Below are 10,862 nucleotides of genomic sequence, written 5' to 3'. Positions count from 1 at the left end.
TAGACAAGTTGATTTTAGTGTTTGTATAGAGAACTTGAAGACAGAGAAGAAAAATTGTGGTATATTGGATATGTCAGATATCAAAAAAAAATTATGAAGCCTCTATACTTAAAACCAGGTGATGCTTGTACATGAATGGACACGGATTAGAAAGACCAGAAGTGATAGCATCTTAAATTACTCAGAAAAAGATGACATTTTAAATATACAGGGTTGGATATCTACCTATCTATCCATTTGGAAAGAAAGAAACTTTATATATCTAAACTCCAAATAGATCAGAGTTCTAAGTTTGAAGAAATATCAGATGAAAACACAGATATATTACCTTATAACCTGAGACTGACAAATATCAATGAAACTATATTTTAAAATCCAAACACAGTAAAAACCTAATAAATTTTCAGTATATAAAGTACATAACCTCTGACTGGTAAATAAAATACCATAAACGAAGATAAATGATAAACTGGAAGAGTATATTTGCAATTCACATGACAGAGAAAGGGCTCATCTTTGCAAAATATAAACTTTTAATTTGAACTGTATTATCCCACTTGTAGGAATAGGCCCTAAAGGCAACTCTTTATAAGCTAGAAGTAGCTCACTCCTATAATCCCAGTTACTTGGAAAGCTAAGGTAGGAAGGTCACAAGTTCAAGGCTAGACAAGCAATTTATCAAAACACTGTCTCAAATTTTTAAAAAAATGGCTGGAAATGTCAGTGATTGACTAACATCAACCTTCTGGGTTCAATCCAGAGTCCAATCCTCACCCACCACACACACACACAAGCTGTTTTCCACATATACACAAAATTATTTATTATAGCATTCTGTGTAATAGTAAAGACTGGAAAAAATCTAAACGTTCACCAAGAAAAGGATTGGACAAACCAAAGAATAATATAAAGCTTTTTAAAGAAGAATGTGGGACACAAAAACTGATACATAAATGTTCATAGCACCATTATTTATGATCACCAAAGAGTAGGAAAAATGCAAATGTCTACCTGATGAACTGATAGCTAAAAATTTTTTTCCATCCTTTTATTAATACTTTATAATTATATATAATGGTGATATTCATTGTTACATATTTGTACATGCATACAATATAATAATACAGTTTGGCCAATGTCCCCTGGTATTTTTCCTTTCTTCTTCTTCCTCTCCCTGGTCCCTTTCCTCTACTGTACTGTACTGTTTTGATTTTCATGATATCCCCCACATATTTCTTTTCATTTTTCCTCTCTAGCTTCCACATATGGGAGAAAACATATGATAATTGGTCTTCTGAGTTCGGCTTATTTTCTTTATATGTTATTGAGTTCCATCCATTTTCTTGCAACTGATATATTTGCATTTTTCTTTACAGCTGAATAAAATTCCATTGGGTATATATGTCACATTTTCTTTATCCATTCATCTACTGATGGAAACCTAAACTGGTTCCATAGTTTGGCTATTGTGAATTGTGCTGCTATAAACATGGGTACGAATGTATCACCATAGTATGATGACTAATTCTTTAGGGTAAATACTGAGTAATTGTATACCTGGATTGCATGGTGGTTCCATGCCTAGTCTTTTGGGGAACCTCTATACTGATATCTATAGTGGTTGTACTCATTTATAATCCTGTCAACAATGTAAAAGTTCCTTTTTTCTCTACATCCTTATTAGCATTTATTGTTATTTTTATTGTAACTAGAGTGAGATGAAGTCTGTAGTTTTGATTTGCATTTCTCTAATTGCTAAAGATGTTGGACATTTTTTATTCATATATTTTTGGCCCTTTGTATTTCCTTTGAGAAGTGTCTGTTTAGTTCATTTGAACATTTAATAATTGGGTTCTTTTGGTGGTAGTAATTTTTTAAAATATTTTTTTTTTTTAGTTGTAGTTGGATATAATACCTTTGTTTTTATTTATTTTTATGTGGTGCTGATGATCAAACCCAGGCCTTGCATGTGCTAGGCAAGCACTCTACTGCTGAGCCACAACCCCAGCCCCTGTGGTGGTAATTTTTTAAAAATATATATATTTTTAGTTGTTGATAGATCTTTACTTTTTTATTTACTTATATGTGGTGCTGAGAATCAAACCCATTGCCTCACACATACCAGGCAAGTGCGCTACCACTGAGCCCCAGCCCCAGCCCCATGTGGTGGTAATTTTTTAAAATTATTTTTAATGAATATTTTATTTCTCAGAACAGTTTTAGGTTTACAAAGCAATTGAAGAAACTACAAAGAGTTCCCATACACTCCTTGTACCTTCCCTTATTATTAGCATTTTGCATTAGTGTGATGTTTGTTACAATTGATGAACTAGCGTTGATACATTATTGTTGAAGCACACTACATTAGGGCTGATTCTTTGTGTCATGCATTTTTATGGGTTTTGCCAAATTATAATGTTATACATCGAACACAGCAGTATCTACAGAATAGTTTCACTACCTTAGAAATAACCTGTGTTTCATCTATTTTTCCCTTCACCCTCCAACCTTGGTAATCACTCACCTTTTTATTGTCAATAGGGACAGTTGGGAAGTTGTGCTTTTTCCAGAATACTGTTCAGTTGAAATCATAGACTATGCAGATTTTTCAGATTCACTTTCTTTCATTTAGCAGTATGCATTTAAATTTCCTCCATGTCTTTTCTTAGTTTGATAGCTCATTTCTTCTTCATACATGAATTTTGTATAATGATGAGGGTCTCCTTCCACTATCCTTGCTATTCCCCTTCTCCCTCCCTTTCCCTCCCACCCCTATTCCCTATCTAGAAGTAATTTTCACCCATGCTCCCCCTCCTTACCCCATTTTGAGTCACCCACCTTATATCAGAGAAAACATTCAGCATTTGTTTTTTGGGGGGATTGGCTAACTTTACTTAGCATAATCTGCTCTAATGCCATCCATTTCCCTGCAAATGCCATGATCTTATTCTTTTTTAGTGCAGAGTAATATTCCATTGTGTATAAATGCCACATCTTTTCTATCCATTCATCCACTAAAGGACATCTAGGTTGGCTCCACAGTTTAGCTATTGTGAATTGTGCTGCTATAAATATTGATGTGGCTATGTCCCTGTAGTGTGTTGTTTTTAGGTCCTTTGGGTATAGTCCAAGAAGAGGAATAGCTGGGTCAAATGGTGGTTCTAGTCCCAGCTTACCAAGGAATCTCCATACTGTTTTCCATATTGGCTGCACTAATTTGCAGTCCCACCAGCAGTGTATAAGTGTAACTTCTTCCCTGCATCCTCGCTAACACCTGTTGTTGTTTGTTTTCATAATGGCTGCCATTCTGACTGGGGTGAGATGGTATCTTAGGGTAGTTTTGATTTGCATTTCTCTGACTGCTAGAGATGATGAGCATTTTTTCACATATTTGTTGATTGATTGTATATCCTCTTCTGAGAAGTGTCTGTTCAGGTCCTCGGCCCATTTATTGATTGGATTATTTATTTTTTTGGTGTATCTTATTGAGCTCTTTATATACCCTAGAGATTAGAGCTCTATCTGATGTGTGAGGGGTAAAAATTTGTTCCCAGGATATAGGCTCTCTGTTCACCTCACAGATTATTTCTTTTGCTGAGAAGAAACTTTTAGTTTGAATCCATCCCATTTATTGATTCTTGGTTTTAATTCTTGTGCTTTAGGAGTCTTATTAAGGAAGTTGGGGCCTAATACCACATGATGAAGATTGGGGCCTACTTTTTCTTCTATTAGACACAGAATGTTCTGGTCTAATTCCTGGGTCCTTGATCCATTTTGAACTCATTTTGAACTTTTGTGCATGGTGAGAGATAGGGATTCAGTTTCATTTTGTTGCATATGGATTTCTAGTTTTCCCAGCACCATTTATTGAAGATGCTATCCTTTCTCCAGTGCATGCTTTTGGCACCTTTGTCTAATATAAGATAGTTGTAATTTTGTGGGTTAGTCTGTGTTTTCTCTATTCTGTACCATTGGCCTACTAACCTGTTATGGTGCCAGTACCATGCTGTTTTTGTTACTATTGCTTTGTTTAAGGTCTGGTATTGTGATGCCACCTGTTTCACTGTTCTTGCTTAGAATTGCTTTAGCTATTCTAGGTCTCTTATTTTTCCAGATGAATTTCATGATTGCTTTTTCTATTTCTATGAGGAATGCCATTGGAATTTTCATTGGAATTGCGTTGAATCTTTATAGTGCTTTTGGTAGTATGGTCATTTTAATAATATTAACTCTCCTATCCATGAGCAAGGTAGATCCTTCTATCTTCTAAGGTCTTCTTCTATTTCTCTCTTTAGGGTTTAATTTAATTAATTTAATAATTGGGTTGTTTTGGTGGTAGTAATTTTTAAAAATATTTATTTTTTTAAGTTGTAGTTGGACACAATACCTTTGTTTTTATTTATTTATTTATTTTTATGTGGTGCCGATGATCAAACCCAGGGCTTTGCATGTGCTAGGCAAGCACTCTACTGCTGAGCCACAACCCCAGCCCCTGTGGTGGTAATTTTTTTTTTTAATATATATTTTTTTAGTTGTTGATAGGTCTTTACTTTTTTATTTATTTATACATGGTGCTGAGAATTGAACCCATTGCCTCACAGATACCAGGCAAGTGTGCTACCACTGAGCCCCAGCCCTAGCCCCAGGTGGTGGTAGTTTTTTAAAAATTATTTATTTTTTCTGGGTATTAATCTTCTGTCAAAAGAATAGCTAGCAAAGATTTCCCCCCATTCTGTAGGTTCTCTCTTTATTTTCTTAACAGCATGTTTTGCTATTTAGAAGATTTTAGATTGATGTCATTCCATTTATTTATTAATACTTGGTATTATTTACTGAACTTCAGGGGTTCTATTGAGAAAATTCCTGCCTGTTGGAGTGTTGTCCCTAATTTTTCTCCTAGGAGTTGCATAGTTTCCGGTCTAATTCCTAGGTCTGTGATCATTCCTGTGTAAAGTGAGCAATAAGGATCTAGTCTCATTCTTCTACATATGGATAGCCAGTTTTCCTAACACTTTTTTTTATATTAAAAAGGCTATCTTTCCTCCAATGTATGTTTCTGGCATCTTTGTTAAGAAGCAGATGACTGTGTCTCTTTGGATTTGTCTCTTTGTCTTCTGTCCTGTTCTAATGGTCTATGTGTCTGCTTTTATGCCAGTACCACACAGATTTTGTTTATTATAGCTCTGTATTATTGTGATGCTTCCAGCATTGCTTTTTTGTTTTTTGATTTTGGGTTCTGGGGATTAAACCCAGGGATACTTAGTCACCTGAGCCACTTCCTCAGCCCTATTTATTTTTTACTTTGAGACAGGGTCTCACTAATTTGACTGGGGCCTTGCTAAATTACTGAGACTGGCTTTGAACTTGTGATCCCTCTGCCTCAGCCTCCCAAGCAACTGGGATTATAGGCGTGCAACACACTGCCAATGGTACACAAAATCTAAACCTAATTTTGATTTAGAATTGCTTTGGCTATTCTGGATCTTTCATTCTGCCAAGAGAATTTTAGGAATTTTTTAAATAGTTCTATAAAGAATATTGTTGGTAGTTTTTATAGGGGATTGAATTGAATCTATGTAATGCTTTTGATAATATGGCCATATTAACAGTATGAATTCTACCGATCCATGAACATAGAAGGTCTTTCCATCTCCCAAGGTCTTCTTCAACTTCTTTCTTCAGTGTTCTACAGTTTTCATTGTAGATGTCTTTCACCTCCTTGATTAGATTTATTTGTAGGTATTTTTTTAAAGGCTATTGTGAATGAGATTGTTTTCCTGATTTCTTTCTCAGCAGATTAATGATTGGTTTATAGGAAAGCTACTGAGGGACTGGGGATATAGCTCAGTCAACAGAGTGCTTACCTTGCATGCACAAGGCCTTGGGTTCAATTCCCAGCAAAACACACACACACACACACACAGGCTACCAATTTTTATGTTGATTTTATAACCTTGCGGTTTTGTTGAATTTATTATCTTGAGCAGTCTTCTAGTGGAGCTTTTTGGATCTTCTAAGTATAGGATCATATTATCTCCAGACAGTGATAATTTGACTTCTACCTTTTCTATTTTTAATCCCTTTAATTTCCTTCTCTTATCTAATTGTCCAGCTAGAATTTCTAGTACTATATTAAATAGGAATGGTGAGAATAGCTCTTCTTCTCTTGTCTCAGTTTTTAAAGGAAATGCTTTCAGTTTTCTCCCATTCACTATGACATTGGCATTGGGCTTGTCATATTTTACCTTTATGATATTAAGGTAAGTTCCTTCTATTCCTCTTAATGAGTTTATATCTGGATAACCTATCTGTTGGTGAGAGAGGTATTCTGAAATCAACCAATATCATTGTACTGGGGTCTATGTAAGCCTTTAATCTGAGTGGTATTCTTTCTCTGTAATTAGGTATTCCAGCATTTGGGGTATAAATATTTTCTAATCTTATATCTTCTAAAGGCATCTATTGAGATGTCGGCAATTTTTCCCCTTAGTTCTATTTATGTGGTGAATTGCACTTGTTGATTATTGTATGTTAAATTACTTTTACAACACTGGAATAAAACCAACTTGGTCATGATGTGCAAATTCCTAATACATCATTGAATATGACTTGCTAATACGAAGAACTTTTTTCACCTAAATTCATCAATTATATTAGCCTATAGTTTTCTTTCCTCAATGTGTCATTATCTGCCATTGGTATGAGTGTGATATTGGCTTCATATAATAAATTTGGAAATGTTTTATCCCTTTCTATTGCCTGGAATAATTTGAGGAGCACTGGCATTAGTTCTTCATTAAAGGTCTGGTAGAATTCAGCTGAAAATCCATCTGGTCCTGGGTTTTTCATTTTTGGAAAGCTTTTTATTACTGCTTCAATCTCATTGCTAGTCATTGGTCTACTTAGGTTTTCCATGTCCTCTTGCTTCAATTTTAGCAGGTCACATGTGTCTAAAAATGTTTCCATTTTTTTCTAGATTTTCCAATTTATTGGAGCATAAGTTTTCAAAATGGTCCCTTTGGATTTCTGTGATGTTTGTGGTGATTTCTCCCTTTTTATCTCTAATCTTATTAATTGTGATCTTTTCCCTTTTTATTGTGGTTAGCTTGACTAAAGATTAATCAATCTTGGGCTGGGGATGTGGCTCAAGCGGTGGTGCGCTCGCCTGGCATGCGTGCGCCCGGGGTTGAATCCTCAGCACCACATACAAACAAAGATGTTGTGCCCACCGAAAACTAAAAAATAAATATTAAAAAAATTCTTTAAAAAACAGATTTATCAATCTTATTTATCTTTTCAAAGAACTAACTATATTTCATCAATTCTTTGTGCCTGCATCCTGTGTGAGGAGGCAGTGAGATGTGGGCCGGCTGGCAATAAAAGCTAGAAAAGTAATATTTTAAAAAAAAAGACAAAAGATGAGGATTATATATTCAAAAGTGGGGGAATTTATGGGTTGGAGAGATATGATGGGTCTGATTTAAAAAAAAAAGAGTGAAACCCACGAATGCTTTATTTATGCTTTATTTTCATATTAAAGGGTTTCAGTGTGACAGGCTTCCTCAGGAAAATAGGATAAGAGTGGGAAAAACAAGTTGTTTGGGGCTTGACAGGTTAAGCCCATCTCCAGACAGCTGCGTTTGGACCTAGTGCTATGAGCTAAGGCAGGGCGCCAGCATGATCTGAGCTTTCTTGAGTTTCACTCAGGAGTTCCCAGAAAAGTAGCTTCCTTGCTTTATGTAGTCAAACAAACCCATAATTTACACATGGCTTCCAACATCTTTGTATTGCTTTTTTGTTCTCTATTTCATCAACTTTGCTCCTGGTCTTAATTACTTCTTTCTCTTGGTATTGGAACTGCTTTTTTCTTATTTTTTAAGGGCCTTAAGATGCATCATTAGTTTTTTTTGTTTTCTTTTTAATTGGTGATTCTTCTGTTTTTCTTCTATAGGCATTCATAGTTATAAGACTTTCTCTTAGAAACACTTTCATAGTGTTGCAGAGATTCTGGTATGCGATATCACTATTCTTGTTTTATTCTAAGAATTTTAAAATTTCTCCCTTGATTATTTCTTTTAGTCATTCATCATTCAAAAGTAGATTGTTCAGTCTCCACGTGTTTATAGTTTTTGTAGGTTTTTTTTTTGTGTGTGTGTATGTGTGCTAATTTCCGATTACATTCAATTTTGATCAGATAAGGAAAATATATCGATTTTTCTCTTTTGTATTTTCTAAGAATTGCTTTGTGGCCTGAAAATGGTATAATATGGAGTTTATGAGCATCTGAGAAGAAAGTGAATTCAACTGTTGTTGCATAAAATACTCTATAGGTATCTCTTAAGATCTTTTGAATGATAATATTTTTAGGCTTGAAGAATCTTAATGAGTTTATATCTGGATAACCTATCTGTTGGTGAGAGAGGTATTTTGAAATTATCCAATATCATTGTACTGGGGTCTATGTAAGCCTTCAATCTGAGTAGTATTCTTTCTATGTAATTAGGTATTCCAGCATTTGGGGTAATAAATATTTGCTATTCTTATATCTTCTTGTTGGATTGTCCCTGTTGCCAGTATGAAGTGACATTCTTTGTCTCGTTTGATTAATTTTGAGTTGACATCTACTTGGACACAAGAGTAGCTACTCCTGCTAGTTTTGGGGGATCCATCCTTTCACTTTCTGCATGTGACTGTCTCTGCCTGCCAGGTGAAGCTCTGGAAAGCAAAATTTGGTTAGATCTTATTCTTCCTTCAATTCTTCCAGCCTATGTCTTTTACTTGGAAAGTTGAGACTGTTTACATCAATGTTTTTTATAGAAAATTGTTCATTAATTTCTTTAAAATTTTTAAAAAATTTGTTTTAATTAGTTGTACATGAAAATGGAATGCATTTATGCACTTTAATATATCATACATAGATGGGATATAATTTCTTATTTTTCTGAATATATATATATATATATATATATATATGTCATGCAGTCACATATATACATAAAGTAATAATGTCTGTTTCATTCTACTATCTTTCCTATCCCCATATTCCCTCCCCTTCCCTCCCTTCACTTTCCTCTATCTAATCTAAGGTAATGCTACTCTTCTCTAGTGCCCCCTGCCTTATTGTGAATTAACATCTGCATATTAGAGAAAACATTCCACCTTTGGGTTTTCGGGATTAGCTTATTTTGCTTAGCATGATATTCTCCAACTCTATCCATTTACTGGCAAATGCCATAATTTCATTCTTCTTTAAAGCTAAGTAATATTCCATTGAATATATATATATCACATTTTCTTTATCCATTCATCTGTTGAAGGACACTTAGGTTGGTTCCATAGTTTAGCTATTATGAATTGACCTGCTATGAACATTGATGTGGCTGCATTACTGTAGTATGCTGATCTTCAGTCCTTGGGGTATTGTTTATTAAATTTCTGATATTTTGATTTAGTTCTAATATTCAAGTTGGTCCCATTTATCATTTGTTAAGCTACTCTTCAAATGAGATTTGACTATTTGTGAACTTGGGTTTGTTTTTGAGTTCTTCTATGTATAATATTTCTTTAACTATTTTTCTGTAGTGCCGGTTTAAAAGTCATGACAGTTTCTGCTTATTTTAGATGGTTTTTATTTTTGCTTTGATTCTGAAGGATAGTTTTACTGGATACAACAATCTTTATTAAGAATTATTTTGTTATTTTCTTTCAGGACTTGGAACACATCATCCCAAGGCTTCCTGGATTTTATAGTTTGTCCTGAGAAATTGGAAGTAATTGTGATTGCTTTCCTTTAGTTGTGATCTGATGTTATTGGTTGATTAGGACTGGAGAAGGGAATGGGAGATAAGAAGGAGTGATTGCTAAAAGATACAAGGTTTCTTTTTGGAGTGATGAAATGTTTTAAACTTAGAATATGGTGATGGTCACACAACTCTGCGTATTGTTTTCACAGATAGTTTGTCTTATCTTCTCCTAAATAGTTAAAAATTCTTCAAATTCTTCCCCCCCCCCCAATTGCTGCTGATGCTCATTTCTTGAATTTCCTTCTCCTTCCCTTACTCTTCTTAATTTTTCTTCATTTCTTCTGAGAATATGTTCCATTCTGTCATATGTTTTACCCTTTCTCAGTTTTTTTGTTATACTCAGGCCCTCAGCAGAGAGGATGATGCCCAGACATTGGTGAGGGCAGATCTTCTTGGCTCACTTTACTGATTTCAGTGCATTTGCCCATCACTTTCCAGTGATGGAGGTACAGGAGTGGGCCCATGACCATGGGATCTGCTGGTTGTATCACAAATCACACCACACAGAGGCAACATTTTGCAATGGCTTTATAAAGGTGAAGGTGAAGTGTTAGCTTGGAGGAGACTCTCTAAAAAATGGAGTGCCATCTTTCAGGACACAATGTATTTATGTCAATTCAGCAATCTGTATATAGTGCTCTGTTCTGGACAAGAAGAATCCAGGAATCAAGGGCTTATAATTAGGATCTGTCCCACTGATTTATTAAAGGATTCTATGCTTCTTGTCTCAGCAAATCTTAGCTCTTCACTCTTGGAGGTTCTAGTCCCAAATAGAGAAAACTCTTGCCATGTGATTCTGCAAGAGCCCCATTGAATTACATACAATTGCAGGACGTGTTGAACTTCTTGTGCCTGGGGAACAGCAAGTAGAAAGAGCAGTTACATTGGTGGAAGTGATTTACCGGGATCGGCAGGAGGAGGTGAGGCTGCTTTTCCATAATAGCAATAAGAAGGAGTATGTATGGAACCTAGGAGATCCACTTTGGCATCTCCTGGGGTGAACAAACATGTGCAGCAATCCTGAACTGAGAAAGGTGCGACTGTCAAGCATTCGGGAAC

The sequence above is a fragment of the Urocitellus parryii genome, chromosome 2 (genome assembly GCF_045843805.1).
Source record: "Urocitellus parryii isolate mUroPar1 chromosome 2, mUroPar1.hap1, whole genome shotgun sequence".
Taxonomy (NCBI): Eukaryota; Metazoa; Chordata; class Mammalia; order Rodentia; family Sciuridae; genus Urocitellus; species Urocitellus parryii.
Note: the sequence above shows the minus strand (reverse complement) of the source record.